The 15,906-nt window shown below is 48.5% G+C and overlaps 1 pseudogene; it reads left to right on the forward strand.

The window, feature by feature from the left end:
• Positions 1-15,906, forward strand: part of LOC141219573 (dynein axonemal heavy chain 12-like) — a 69,944-nt pseudogene that overhangs the window by 18,599 nt on the left and 35,439 nt on the right.

Genomic DNA, 15,906 nt, shown 5'->3' on the forward strand with positions numbered 1-15,906 from the left:
CATTAATATCAGATTTGTGGGGGTCCGGCACGTGGCACCTCCACTACTCAGTTGTTTGAAACTCTGGCAGAGGTCAGATGTAAACATTGTTGAGGAGCTGAACATCACAGCTCTGGTCACTGTGTAGTGGCTGCTCCCTGGTGCTGCAGATCAGCTCCTATTACATGAATATTAGCTGATCTGCAGGACCCGCAGTACAGTGAATGGAGCGGTGATGTTCAATCTTCACACTATTTACACTTGAGCGCTGCAATCAGCTGATGGGTAGAGCCGGTGCCGCGTGTCGGAGCCCACCGATCTGATATTGATAACCCATCCCCAGGATAAATCATCATTATTATACTACTGGAAACTCCATTAATGGATTGTCTGGGATTAATAACACGAGCCCCTTCTTTAAGAAAATACAGTCCCTAACTGGTCACAGGATAAATGTGGGATTTCAGGTCACCCATTTACTGCAATATAGCTGGCAATGCCACCCAGCGGATCTAAGCAAGTCCCGGGGCCACAACAATATACAGCCAGAGCCCGAGTATAGGATGGAAGATTAAAAAAAATCTTCAAAAATGTATTTAGTATGAGGCATACATCAAAAATACATGCAATGCTTTTCCTGACAACTCTGAGTTTTATAATGTGGAAAAAAATGTTTAAAAAAACACTGAGTGAACACACCCCTAGCTGCATTGTGACTGTATATATACATATATAAGCTGCCCCTCCCCCACCATGTGAGCATTCTCAGCGTGTACTGACCAATGCTGTCCACCAGGTGGCATCAGCAGGAAATTACAGCGATGAGACAAGCACTGCATGACAGCCCCGCCCCAATCTGCCCTATACCAGACACGCCCCCTACCAACGCCCCGCCTCCGCTGCCATGACAACCGAATTATTTAATGGCAGAAAGAGAGACCTTATATGAGCAGAGAAGTAGCGGCCGGAGCGCGGGGTCCGCACAGGTGAGCGCCCCCATAACACAGTGTATGTACTGCACGTCAGCTCTATGGCAGACTGTCACCTGTGCTGGATCCAGTACGTGTTACACTTATATCTGTACAGAGACACAGAGGACGCTGCGGGGCCTGTAGCTATATATGTGTGTGTGTGTGTATATACAGTATATATATGTGTGTGTGTGTGTGTATATACAGTATATATATGTGTGTGTGTATATACAGTATATATGTGTGTGTGTGTATATACAGTATATATGTGTGTGTGTATATACAGTATATATATGTGTGTGTGTATATGTAGCACCCTGAGGATTCGGCTGCTACAGGGGTATTGCACCTCACTCCAGAGGTGTGGTATTCCACTCCCGGGTAAGGATGGAGTGTGGGACTGAGCTCAGTAGGCTGCATGGACTACATACATCCCATTTCCGGGGGACAGAACTACGGTACTCCCACCAAGTATATGTGCAGGTACGACAGCGTCTGTCCCTGGCTGGAGTGGGAGGGGGGTGGAACATCCCAGTAGTGTAGGGGCAGATAGGGGGAGTAGTCTGGGTAAAGCTAGGAGCTCATTGGGTGCTAGTCACCTGGGCTCACACATAGAGGGAGTATATAAGGTGGGCACCATCTTAGGACAGGGTTTTTTTAGCCTGAGGAGCAGAGCAGAAGAGTTCAGCCAGGAGGGCTGACAGGGAGCTGTGGCTCCGGCTGGGCCCAGCTCCAGAGCCAAGCCTGCAGAGGAGAGAGGAGAAAGAAGGACCCAGAGAGAAAGACAGAGGGAACCCCAAGAACCCAGAAACAGACCAGAAAGGGTGAAGGGTTGGCGGACACGGGTACCGGAACCCGAACTGGTGGAGGCCACTTATCCTCAGCCAGGAACCGGAGGTCGTGGTCAAGATTTGCCACGACCCTCACCAAATCCACCAGAAAGGCACACCAAGCATGGGGTCAGGGAACCCAGAGGAGGTTTGACCACTAAGAGACCCGAGGGAGCCAGCCAAAGGTGGATCCCTGGTGGGAACGGCCAGAGACAGAGAGAGAGAAGGGAGCTCAGGACCACGCTTCAGAACTGCCTGGGGGTTAGCCGAGTCCAGGACCTGGTGGACGCAGCACGGCTCGGGTGGTCACTCAAGGCCAGAGTGACTGAGAGAACACTTGTGAGTAAAACCCCTGAAACTGCATCTCCTGACTCTGACTCTTCTTACTGACCGTCACAACCCCCATCATCTTCACCTGCTGCCCTGAGGCCATACCCCTCCCGTTGGGGGTTATACCATCATCGCTGCACCCATACCACCGGCCTCAGCGGACTGTTCTGCAGCGGCGGCTGCAAAGCCGCACTCAACGGGTGGCGTAGTCGACATCCAAGTTAACATCTACTGCCATAGACTGCCACTTAGTTTAACACCCTGGGCACGGACCGGGTCACCGCCACAAGGACTACTACCCCCATCGAGATCCGGCTCTGGGTATCCCCCGCGTGCGCAACGCAGCGCAACATGGCCCAGGGGGCGCGTCATATATATACAGTATATATGTGTGTGTGTATATGCTGTATTACTGTATATATGTGTGTATGTGTGTGTATATACAGTATATATATGTGTGTGTGTATGTATACAGTATATATATGTGTGTGTATATACAGTATATATGTGTGTGTGTGTGTATATACAGTATATATGTGTGTGTGTGTATATACAGTATATATGTGTGTGTATATATACAGTATATATATATGTATGTGTGTATATGCTTTATTACTGTATATATGTGTGTGTGTGTATATATACAGTGTATATATGTGTGTGTGTATATATACAGTATATATATGTGTATGTATATGCTGTATTACTGTATATATGTGTGTGTATATATACAGTATATATGTGTGTGTGTGTATATATACAGTATATATATGTGTGTGTATGTATACAGTATATATGTGTGTGTGTATATACAGTATATATATGTGTGTGTGTATATATACAGTATATATGTGTGTGTGTATATATACAGTATATATATGTGTGTGTATATGCTGTATTACTGTATATATGTGTGTGTGTATATATACAGTGTATATATGTGTGTGTGTATATACAGTATATATGTGTGTATGTATATGCTGTATTACTGTATATATGTGTGTGTGTATATACAGTATATATAAGTGTATGTATATGCTGTATTACTGTATATATGCGTGTATATATATACTAGCTATTGAACCCGTTCAATTCCCGGGGGGCGAGCATTTTTATTGGTATGTGGTCTCCCATCCTGGTATTTGTGCTGCCCCCATCCTATTGTGGTATGCATGGCACCCCTCACCCCCTAATCCTGGTATGTATGGTCCCTCCACCCCCCAATCCTGGTATGCGTGGCACCCCTCACCCCCCAATCCTGGTATGCATGGCACCCCTCACCCACCAATACTGGTATGCATGGCACCCCTCACCCCCCAATCCTGGTATTCATGGCACCTCTCATTCCCCAATACTGGTATACATGGCACCCCTCATTCCCCAATCCTGGTATGCATGGTCCCCTCACCCCCCAATTCTGGTATACATGGCACCCCTCACCCCCAGTCCTGGTATGCATGGTCCCCTCACCCCCCAATTCTGGTATACATGGTACCCCTCACCCCCAATCCTGGTATGCGTGGCACCCCTCATCCCCAATCCTTGTATGTGTGGCACCTCTCATCCCCAATCCCAGTATGCGTGGTACCCCTCATCCCCAATCCCGGAATGTGTGGCACCCCTCATCCCCAATCCTTGTATGTGTGGCACCCCTCATCCCCAATCCCAGTATGCGTGGCACCCCTCATCCCCAATCCCAGTATGCGTGGCACCCCTCATCCCCAATCACGGTATGCGTGGCACCCCTCATCCCCAATCCCGGTATGCGTGGCACCCCTCATCCCCAATCCCGGTATGCGTGGCACCCCTCACCCTCAATCCTGGTATGCATGGTCCCCTCACCCCCCAATCCTCGTATGCATCGTCCCCTCACCCCCCAATCCTGGTATGCGTGTTACCCCTCACCCCCCATTCCTGGTATGCGTGATACCCCTCACCCCCCAATCCTGGTATGTGTGGCACCCCTCACCCCCCAATCCTGGTATGTGTGGCACCCCTCACCCCCCAATCCTGGTATGTGTGGCACCCCTCACCCCCCAATCCTGGTATGTGTGGCACCCCTCACCGCCCAATCCTGGTATGCGTGATACCCCTCACCCCCCAATCATGGTATGCGTGGTACCCCTCACCCCCCAATCCTGGTATGCGTGGTACCCCTCACCCCCAATCCTGGTATGTGTGGTACCCCTCACCCCCAATCCTGGTATGTGTGGTACCCCTCACCCCCCCAATCCTAATATATGCATGGTCTCCTCACCCCACAATCCTGTTATGTGCGGCCCCCTCATCCCTTTCACACTGTACACACATACGAAAAAAATAAACAGTTATACTCACTTTTCTTCTCTGTACGCCACCGCGCTGTCCGGTGCGATTTGCAAATGTGTCTTCAGTAAAATGGCGCCAATAGCGCAATGCGCACGCGCCGGTCCGACACCTTCACTCCCCCCCCCCGGTCTCCAGCGAAGAGAGGCACCGAGGCAACGCTCCTCCTGGTCAGGTAAGTATGTAAGTATGGCGCCGGAGATCGCAGTATGCGTTCAGTGTCTACGCATACCGCGATCTCCGGCGCCATACACCTCCTGTTACCTGTAACGACTGGATGCGTGCTTCTCTCTGGAGCCAGACTGCGCGTCACGCATGCGCAGTCTATAGAGGCTTCGGACAGAAACACGCATCCCCGGTTATATTATAGATATGTGTCACGGGTGTGTCGCCACGAAGATCGTCACGATTACACAGCCTGACTTCTCGCAGCTGACTTTTTGGTGCTTTGTGTTTTTCGGCAGTGAGGGAGTTAATTCTCTCTCTCTCTGTGCTAGACGAGGTCCAGCCTCGCCCAGCTGCAATCAATGCTGCTGTAGTGAGACTCCTTCAAATGCCTGCTGGTCTGTTAGGGAAGTGTCGGTGAAAGCATTTCATGCAGACTAACAGAGCGGATCGTGGTATTTGGAGTTTCAGAGATAAGTGCATTTGAAGTGTTTTTTCCCTTCCTCGCTTTATCATTTATCTCCTTTCCCGTTGGTGTTCCCTCTGTTGTAGTTGTGTAGTTTTTGTATGCAAGGTGGTTTTGGTTTTTCCCTTGTACTGTCTCGTTCGTCTAAGTACTGTGTGTGGGCATATTATTACTTGTCCCCTTTTGTTGTGATCGGGGTCCTTCTCAGGACTAGATTACTTAGGTGCAGGGATCCTCAGGAGGTAGGGGTTACGCTGGCGGCCTGGACCTCTGTACCTTTAACAGTACCTCCAGGTTGAGGGATTAGTCAGGGCCCCAGCTTAGGGTCAGCTTAGGCCCCCTACCTCCAGTATACAGAGACAGCGTGACATTTTCACCGACCACTTAGTTTTTCTCCAGCTACCATGGATCCAGTAGCCGGTCTAGCTCGGCAGTTGCAGAGTTTGTCCATGAAGCTGGCGGACGTTAGGTCCAAGGTTTTGTATCCTCGCGAGCAAGCCGGACCAGAACCTAAAGTAGCTCTCCCTGACAGGTTCACTGGGGGGCGGGACAAGTTTTTTGTTTTCCGGGAGGCATGCAAGTTGTACTTTCGGCTGCGGCCTCGGTCATCGGGGAGTGAAGAACAAAGGGTGGGAATTGTCATCTCGCTCCTACAAGGGGACCCACAATCTTGGGCGTTCTCTCTTCCCTCGGGCTCCCCGGCTCTCCAGTCAGTGGATAGGTTTTTCGCTGCTCTGGGACTCGTATATGATGACCCAGATCGGATCTCCCTTGCTGAGTCTAAGTTACGTAGGATTCAGCAGGGAGATCGTCCGGCGGAGGAATTCTGTTCGGAGTTCCGTAGGTGGGCCACGGACACCCAGTGGAATGACCCGGCTCTTAGGAGCCAGTTTTGTCAAGGTTTATCCGACAAATTACAGGATGTGTTGGCACAGTATGACTCTCCCGCGTCACTGGAAGCCGCTATGGCCCTTGCTATTCGCGTTGACAGACGGCTTCGGGAGAGGTGCGGGATAACTCTACCCCCTGTGATGACTCCACCTCCTACAAGGTCCCCTCATATGGTGGTTCCCCTGGTCAGTCCAGAGGAGCCTATGCAATTAGGAGGGACATCATTTCGGGGGAGGGGACCGGTGGTGCGCCATAAGACAGGAAGGTGTTTCTTCTGCGGGAGAAAGGGACATTTTATTGGGGGGTGTCCATCCCGTCCCTTGCAGAGTGAAGAGTCGTCGGAAAACTGTTGATCCCAGGTTGTGTGGTGGACGGCAATCTGGGAGTAGGTATTTCGTCCCTAGGTTCGTCTCAGTTTCTCGTACCGGCGGAGGTGGTGGTGGGTACGAGAACTGAGAGGATATCTGTTCTTCTGGATAGTGGGGCCGGGGCTAATCTGGTTGATGCTTGGTTTGCCCGGGTTCAAGGTATGCGATTGAGTGAGTTGGCTAAACCCATCCCCATATTCTCGATCGATGCCAGGCCTCTCGGTCAGGGAAGTTTTTTGCAAGCTGTGCATGACGTAAAACTTCAAGTGGGGGCGATACATAAAGAACTGTTGTCTTGCTACGTGTTGGAGGGTCTTCCCACTCCTATAGTGTTGGGCCTTCCTTGGTTAACTAAGCATAACCCGGTTATTAATTGGCAAACCAGAGAGATAAGCCAATGGAGTAAATTCTGTAATAAAAACTGCATGAACACGGTCATCGGTGCGGTTACTCCTTGGGTCTTACCTCCATTTCTGGCGGACTTTGAGGATGTATTCTCGGAGAAAGGGTGTCAGGAACTACCTCCTCATCGCGAGTATGACTGTTCTGTAAAACTGCTCCCTGAGGCCAAGTTACCTAAAGCTAGGTTGTATAACCTTTCTGGTCCTGAGAGGCAGGCCATGAAGGATTATATTTCAGAAAGTCTGGCTAAGGGGCATATTAGACCTTCATCTTCACCGGTGGCTGCGGGGTTCTTCTTTGTTAAGAAGAAAGATGGAGGCCTACGCCCTTGCCTGGATTTCCGTGAACTTAATCGGATTACGGTCCGAGATCCGTATCCGCTCCCACTTATTCCCGATCTCTTAAATCAGATCGTGGGCGCCAAATGGTTCTCTAAGTTGGATCTCAGGGGGGCGTACAATCTGATTAGGATGAAGGAGGGGGATGAGTGGAAGACGGCGTTTAACACTCCGGAGGGGCATTATGAGAACCTTGTCATGCCATTCGGTCTGACTAATGCCCCGGCGGTGTTCCAACACTTTGTTAATGACATTTTTCGCCGCCTGGTGGGACAGTTTGTTGTCATATATCTGGATGATATCTTAATTTACTCGCCGGATCTGGTGTCTCATCAGGAGCACGTTAGGCAGGTGTTACAGATCTTGCGGGATAATAAACTGTATGCCAAATGGGAAAAGTGTGTGTTCGCCGTACAGGAACTCCAGTTTTTAGGCTTCCTGGTTTCAGCGTCCGGTTTTCGTGTGGACCCTGGGAAAGTGCGGGCAGTTCTTGAGTGGGATCGGCCAGAGAATCTTAAGGCACTACAACGTTTCCTGGGGTTTGCTAATTATTACCGGAAGTTCATTCGTAATTTCTCGTCCATGGTTAAGCCTCTCACAGACATGACTAAAAAGGGGACGGATTTTTCTAGGTGGTCTGACAAGGCTTGTCAAGCATTCTCCTCCTTGAAAAAATGTTTTGCCTCGGCACCCATACTCATTCAACCTGATGCGTCACAGCCATTCATTGTAGAGGTAGACGCTTCCGAGGTAGGGGTGGGAGCAGTATTGTCACAAGGTTCGTCCCCTGGTAAGTGGCATCCGTGCGCCTTTTTCTCTAAAAAATTGTCGTCCGCTGAGAGGAATTACGATGTCGGCAATAGGGAACTCTTGGCCATTAAGTTAGCTTTTGAGGAGTGGCGCCATTTTTTGGAGGGGGCAGTCCATCCGGTCACCGTCATCACCGATCACAAGAACCTGCTATATCTGGAGTCCGCGAAACGTCTGAATCCCAGACAAGCTAGGTGGTCATTGTTTTTTACCAGGTTTAATTTTGTCGTTACATATCGTCCTGGGACAAAAAATGTAAAGGCGGATGCCTTATCTCGTAGTTTCCCTGGGGCCGGGAATACGGACGACCCGATTCCTATCCTTCAGGAGGGGGTGGTGGTTTCGGCAGTATGCTCTGAGCTGGAGGAGGAGGTATTGGAGGCTCAGGGGGACGCCCCTGTTGGACCTCCGGGGAGACTGTTTGTTCCAGATCAGTTGCGACAAAAGGTGATCGAGGCACACCATAACTCAGTTTTTGCAGGACACCCGGGGAGTAGAGCAACTGTGGATCTCCTCTCGCGTCGGTTTTGGTGGCCTAACTTACATAAGGAGGTGGTAACTTTTGTCGCGTCCTGTGGGGTTTGTGCGCGCTCTAAGACCTCACATACCCGTCCGTCTGGGGCCCTCTTACCTTTGAAGATCCCGGAGCGTCCTTGGACTCATCTGTCTATGGACTTTATTACGGACCTCCCTCCGTCTTCGGGTAAAACGGTCATACTCGTTGTAGTGGACAGGTTCAGCAAGATGGCACATTTTATCGCTCTTCCGGCTCTCCCTAATGCTAAAACTCTTGCGCAGGTGTTCATTGGGGAGATTGTGAGGCTTCACGGGGTACCCTCCGAGGTGGTGTCTGATCGGGGGTCTCAGTTTGTGTCCAAGTTCTGGAAGGCGTTTTGTGCATGGCGGGGGATGCATTTGTCGTTCTCATCGGCTTTTCATCCTCAGACCAATGGTCAGACGGAACGTATGAACCAGAGCTTGGAGACATATCTCCGGTGTTTTGTGTCAGAGAACCAGGAGGACTGGGCTTCTTTCTTACCTCTGGCAGAGTTTGCTCTTAATAATAGGCGGAGCGAGTCCACTGGTAAGTCCTCGTTTTTTGGGGCATATGGTTTTCACCCCCAGTTTTGTACTTTCAGTAGGGGGGGCTCTTCGGGGGTTCCTGAGGAGGAACGATTTTCCTCATCACTCGCTTCAGTATGGAGAGGGGTGCTGAAGAATCTGAATACTATGGGGAACCGATACAAACGTATGGCTGATAGGAGGAGAGTGTCTGGTCCGGACCTAAGTGTGAACGATCTGGTATGGTTGTCTACCAGGAATATAAAACTTAAGGTTCCCTCCTGGAAACTGGGTCCCAGGTTCATCGGGCCGTACAGAATCAGTTCTATTATTAATCCGGTGGCATTCTGTCTTGACCTCCCCCCTACGTTTAAAATTCACAACGTGTTCCACAGATCGTTGCTTAAGAGGTATGTGGCGCCGGTGGTACCGTCACCTTTACCTCCCCCTCCAGTGGTGGTCAAGGGTAACTTGGAGTTCCAGGTATCGAGGGTCATCGATTCAGGCTTTAATCGCCGGTCCCTTCAGTACCTGGTTCATTGGAAAGGGTATGGTCCTGAGGAGAGGATGTGGGTTCCTGCGTCGGATATTAACGCAGACCGATTAGTTCGGGCCTTCCACACGACTCACCCGGATAAACCTGGCCCTGAGGGTCCGGAGGCCCCTCGTAGAAGGGGGGGTACTGTCACGGGTGTGTCGCCACGAAGATCATCACGATTACACAGCCTGACTTCTCGCAGCTGACTTTTTGGTGCTTTGTGTTTTTCGGCAGTGAGGGAGTTAATTCTCTCTCTCTCTGTGCTAGACGAGGTCCAGCCTCGCCCAGCTGCAATCAATGCTGCTGTAGTGAGACTCCTTCAAATGCCTGCTGGTCTGTTAGGGAAGTGTCCGTGAAAGCATTTCATGCAGACTAACAGAGCGGATCGTGGTATTTGGAGTTTCAGAGATAAGTGCATTTGGAGTGTTTTTTCCCTTCCTCGCTTTATCATTTATCTCCTTTCCCGTTGGTGTTCCCTCTGTTGTAGTTGTGTAGTTTTTGTATGCAAGGTGGTTTTGGTTTTTCCCTTGTACTGTCTCGTTCGTCTAAGTACTGTGTGTGGGCATATTATTACTTGTCCCCTTTTGTTGTGATCGGGGTCCTTCTCAGGACTAGATTACTTAGGTGCAGGGATCCTCAGGAGGTAGGGGTTACGCTGGCGGCCTGGACCTCTGTACCTTTAACAGTACCTCCAGGTTGAGGGATTAGTCAGGGCCCCAGCTTAGGGTCAGCTTAGGCCCCCTACCTCCAGTATACAGAGACAGCGTGACAATATGTGTGTGTGTGTATATATGTATACTGTATATGTGTGTGTATATATGTATACTGTATATGTGTGTGTATATATGTATACTGTATATGTGTATACTGTATATATATGTATAGTGTATATGTGTGTATATATGTATAGTGTATATGTGTGTATATATGTATACTGTATATATATGTATACTGTATATGTGTGTATATATGTATACTGTATATGGGTGTATATATATGTATACTGTATATGGGTGTATATATATGTATACTGTGTATGTATATGTATACTGTACATGGGTGTATATATATGTATACTGTATATATGTGTATATATATGTATACTTTATATGGGTGTATATATATGTATACTGTATGTGTGTATATATGTATACTGTATATGTGTGTGTATATATGTATACTGTATATGTGTGTATATATGTATACTGTATATGGGTGTATATATATGTATACTGTATATGGGTGTATATATATGTATACTGTGTATGTATACTGTACATGGGTGTATATATATGTATACTGTACATGGGTGTATATATATGTATACTGTATATATGTGTATATATATGTATACTTTATATGGGTGTATATATATGTATACTGTATGTGTGTATATATGTATACTGTATATGTGTGTGTATATATGTATACTGTATATGTGTGTGTATATATGTATACTGTATGTGTGTATATATATGTATACTGTACATGGGTGTATATATATGTATACTGTATATATGTGTATATATATGTATACTGTATATATGTGTATATATATGTATACTTTATATGTGTGTGTATATATGTATACTGTATATGTGTGTGTATATATGTATACTGTATATGTGTGTGTATATATGTATACTGTATATATGTGTATATATATGTATACTGTATATATGTGTATATATATGTATACTGTATATATGTGTGTGTATATATATATATCTATACTGGATATGTGTATATAAATATATGTATATTGTATATACAGTACAGACCAAAAGTTTGGACACACCTTCTCATTTAAAGATTTTTCTGTATTTTCATGACTATGAAAATTGTACATTCACACTGAAGGCATCAAAACTATGAATTAACACATGTGGAATTATATACTTAACAAAAAAGTGTGAAACAACTGAAAATATGTCTTATATTCTAGGTTCTTCAAAGTAGCCACCTTTTGCTTTGATGACTGCTTTGCACACTCTTGGCATTCTCTTTATGAGTTTAGAGGTAGTCACCAGAAATGATCTTCACTTCACAGGTGTGCCCTGTCAGGTTTAATATGATAAAGTGCTTTATTCTTTGTCAGGTCCAGGGGTCCTGTAGAATGTGAATCCCTGAGGAGCAGCGTATCCTTGGCTTGTGCCAAGACAGAAGAAAAGTTGCTGAACACTTGGTACCCCAAAGTGATCAATCTATTTGCCAATCAAGATGTCCTGCAGTTGATTAAAGTGGACAAATTGGATTCCTTTTATAACTGCGTCTCGACACTTATGTCCAACCAGGTAAAGGCGGCTGCAAGATCCGTGATATATAAGGATTCATGTTCATTATTGTATCTCTGGATCAAACATAGACTCAGAGTGGTATTCCCATCTCATATATTTATGGCACATCCACAGTCTGAGGACGCACATCCGGCTGAAGTATATTGCTGCGCAGGGACATGCCGGGTCCCTGAGCTGCAATGCATGCCGCCAGACAATCAAAGGCCGGTAGCTGATGTCGGCGTGCCAGTCACGAGCGACGCATGGAAGTGACGTCATGCGCTGCCCGTGCCGGCACACTGAGATCAGCTACAGAAGAAGACGCCGCATGTCGTGGGAGCGGAGGAAGGTAAGAAGAATCATTTATTTTTGTTTATTTAATGCATTGGAAAAGAACGACAGAACATTATACCAGGAAAGGGTCAAGGATGGGGAGCATTATACAAGGAAGGGGCTCAGGGTGGGGAGAATTAGACAAGGAAGGGGCCCAGGATGGAGAGCATTATACAAGGAAGGGGCCCAGGATGGGGAGCATTATACAAGGAAAGGGCCCAGGATGGGGGGAATTAGACAAGGAAGGGGCCCAGGATGGGGAGCATTATATAAGGAAGGTGCCCAGGATGGGGGGAATTAGACAAGGAAGGGTCCCAGGATGGGGAGCATTATACAAGGAAGGGGCTCAGGGTGGGGAGCATTAGACAAGGAAGGGGCGCATTATATAAGGAAGGGGCCCAGGATGGGGAGTATTATACAAGGAAAGGGCCCAGGATGGTGGGAATTAGACAAGGAAGGGTACCAGGATGGGGAGCATTATACAAGTAAGTAGCCTAGGATGAGAGGCATTATACAAGGAAGGGTCCCAGGATGGGGAGAATTAGACATGGAAGGGTCCCAAGATGGGGAGCATTATACAAGGAAGTAGCCTAGGATGAGGAGCATTACACAAGGAAGGGGCGCAGGATGGGGAGCATTACAGAAGGAAGGGGCGCAAGATGGAGAGCATTATACAAGGAAGGGGTGCAGGATGGGGAGCATTACACAAGGAAGTGGTGCAGGATGGGGAGCATTATACAAGGAAGGGGCGCATGATGGGGAGCATTATACAAGGAAGGGGTGCAGGATGGGGAGCATTACACAAGGAAGGGGTGCAAGATGGGGAGCATTATACAAGGAAGTAGCCTAGGATGAGGTGCATTACACAAGGAAGGAGCGCAGGATGGGGAGCATTATACAAGGAAGGGGCGCAAGATGGGGAGCATTACACAAGGAAGGGGCGCAGGATGGGGAGCACTATGCAAGGAAGGGGCGCAAGATGGGGAGCACTATACAAGGAAGGGGCGCAGGATGGGGAGCACTATACAAGGAAGGGGCGCATGATGGGGAGCATTATACAAGGAAGGGGCGCATGATGGGGAGCATGTCACAAGGAAGGGGCCAAGGATGGGGAGCATTATACAAGGCAGGTGTTCAGGATGGGGGGCATTGTACAAGGAAGCGGCCCAGGATAGGGAGCATTATACCAGAATGGGGGTCATTATACCATGACATGGGCCAAGATGAAGGACATTAAACCAGGAAGGGCACAAGGATGGAGGTCATTATACCAGAATGGGGCCTAGGATGGGGGACAGGATACCAGGATGGAAGACATTGTTATAGGATGGGGGGCATTGTACCAGGATGGGTGACATTGTTATAGGAAGGGGCCAGGATGGGGGACATTATTACAGTAAGAGGCCCAGGACCAAGGACATTATAACAGGAAAGAGCCCAGGATTGGGACGTTATTGCTGAAAGGGGCTCAGGGTGGGGGCTATTATACACAGAAGGTGGATATTATAACAGGAAGAGGCACTGGATAGGGGATATTATAACAGGAAGGGGCCTAGAATGAGAGACATTATTATAGGATGGGGCTATGATGGGGGAAATTATTACAGGAAACATCCAAGGCAGAGGCGAACACGCGCATCATTATCGGATCTAGAATGCTACAAGGGCCCATACATCTGACCAACATGCTGGTGGGGGCCCAGGTCCAAATTTTGCACATCTACAGGAACATGACATATGACATAACAGTATGTCATATGTTGGGAAGGGTTTAAGCTACAGCACATTACATAGCCTCTTGCAGCTATATCAATGGAAAAATTAAAAAATGTATGGCTTTTTGAAGAAGAGAAGGAAAAAATGCAAAACAAAAAATTACCCGGTCCTGAAGGGATGAAGGAGTTCCCACCCACAGTAAATGTTGTCACGCAGCTTTCTTCTCTTATGGCCCAGTCCGTCTCCCTGTTTTCTGCACCACTCTCGTAGTCATGTATTTTTTCTCCTTATAAACACTAATATATACTTGCTGATTTCTCCCCCCACAGGTGAGAGACCTTCTGCAGAAAACTGTAGAAACTTATGTCCGTTTATTTGACCTGATAGACCTGCAATTTTTACCAATCTTCAAAATGCAACTTACATTTGATGACGAGAAAATGGATTTCTATCCAAGCTTCCAGGACGTAGAAGAAGTTGTACTATTTATATTAACTCGGATCTCCAAGCCCCTTCAGGAATCAGGATTTTTTTCAATGCTGACAACTTACTTTTTATAGTAGGTACATGTGTGACTCACAGGTAAAAACTGCAGTAAAAAAAATGGAAATTTGCTGCCACCATTTTGGAATATCACAGCAAAAAAAAAAATATAGTACTGGCTGATTTACAATTGCTATTGGCTGTCACCTAGTATATGAGCGTCCGCAGCAGTATTCTCCGGTGGGCCCCTGTAGCACCCTGAGGATTCGGCTGCTACAGGGGTATTGCACCTCAACCCAGAGGTGTGATATTCCACTCCCGGGTAAGGATGGAGTGTGGAACTGAGCTCAGATAGACTGCATGCACTACATACATCCCATTTCAGAGGAGCAGGCCGACGGTACTCCCACTTAGAAATGTGCAGGTACAACCGAGCCTGTTCCTGGCTGGAGTGGGAGGGGGGTGGTACATCCCATGTAGTGTAGGGGCAGATAGGGGGAGCAGCCTGGGTAAAGATAGGAGCTCATTGGGTGCTGGTCACCTGAGCTCACACATAGAGGGTGTATATAAGGTGGGCACCAACTAGAATCAGGGTCAGATGCAGAGAACAAGTCAGACGCAGAGAGTCAGGAGCAGAGGAGAGAAGAAAGATCAAGACCCAGAGTGAGAGAGGAGAAAAGAGAAAGACCCAGAGCGCAGAAGAGAAGGGACCCAAGAACCCAAATCAGAGCACCGGGTGAGGAGTCAGCATCAGGGTACCGGAACCCAAGCTGGTGGGGGTAAAAACAATCCCCAGCCAGAGACCGGAGACCGTGGGCAGTGTCTGTCACGGTCACCCACCACATTCACCCCGAAGGCACACCACATGAAGGGTCAGGGAACCCAGGGCCAAGGGTGTCCCAACAGAAGGCCCGAGGGAGCTGGACCTAGGTGAATCACTGGTGGGGACGGCTGAAGAAAGGACAGAGGGAGAGCTCAGGGCCACGCTCCGGACTTGTTTGGGGGTTGGCTGGATCCAGGACCTGGTGGACGCAGCACGGCTCGGGTGGTCACTAGCAGCTGGAGTGACCAGTACAACATCTGCAGTAAGTAAACACCCTTAACTGCACAACCCGAGTCTGTCTTCATTGCCGGCTGCACCGCACCACCACAACCCCCATCCTCTGCGCCTGTCCCCTCTGAGGCTATACCCCTCCCGTTGGGGGTGATCCCACCAAGCTGCGCATCCACCATCAGCCTCAGCGGACCCTGCTGCAGCAGCGGCCACAGCGACCGCATCACAACGGGTGGCGTAGTCGACACAAAAGAACTTTAGTAACATCTGTAAAGCTGCCACATAACACTGAGCTTGACGCCCTGGGCACGGGGCCGGGTCACAGCCGCTCGGAGACTACAAACCCCCATCTGATCCGGTGCCGGGTATTCCCCTCAAAAAGGAATATGTCCCAGGGGGCGCGTCAACTTTGGCGTAGTCGGCAGGATTACGTGCCCACAACAACCGGGTACTGCGTGCCTGAAGAAAAGTGCAAGTTTACCTCAGAAAGAAGTCTCCCGCCGGTTCCGGAGGGTCCACGCCATCGGACTCCATCACCAGTCGTTTCCCGCCGATTGTCCGCCATTTCC

Source organism: Phyllobates terribilis, unplaced genomic scaffold, assembly GCF_046119375.1.
Source record: "Phyllobates terribilis strain yellow unplaced genomic scaffold, ASM4611937v1 Scaffold_277__1_contigs__length_2500907, whole genome shotgun sequence".
NCBI lineage: Eukaryota > Metazoa > Chordata > Amphibia > Anura > Dendrobatidae > Phyllobates > Phyllobates terribilis.